Genomic DNA, 365 nt, shown 5'->3' with positions numbered 1-365 from the left:
TTTTAGATAAATATAATTTTTCCCATTGTTCTTCCTTTTAATATGGTGATGAAGCAAATCTTTGTGTTACCTAATGATCATTTTAGGAAACTCAAAGATAGTTCAGGCATAAAAAATCTTAATAGTGTTATTGTTCAGAATTTGGGAAAGAAAATCAAGTATAGTGTTAGAGAAAATAAAATGTAACTCAGAAGTTCCTAAAGACAGAATTAATTATAAGTAGCATGATAAAAGTAAGCAGCAATAAAAAAAAAAAACAATAGTTATAAAGAACTTAACCTTTTGAATGCCAGAGATATATTTTTAAATGTTTTCTAAAGCAATGAGTTAGAATAATTTGGTGACACAAGTAAACTCTACTAATC

The sequence above is a fragment of the Galeopterus variegatus genome, unplaced genomic scaffold (genome assembly GCF_000696425.1).
Source record: "Galeopterus variegatus unplaced genomic scaffold, G_variegatus-3.0.2 Scaffold8405, whole genome shotgun sequence".
Lineage (NCBI taxonomy): Eukaryota > Metazoa > Chordata > Mammalia > Dermoptera > Cynocephalidae > Galeopterus > Galeopterus variegatus.
The sequence above is the reverse complement of the archived record's forward strand: the minus strand, read 5'-3'. Positions refer to the sequence as shown.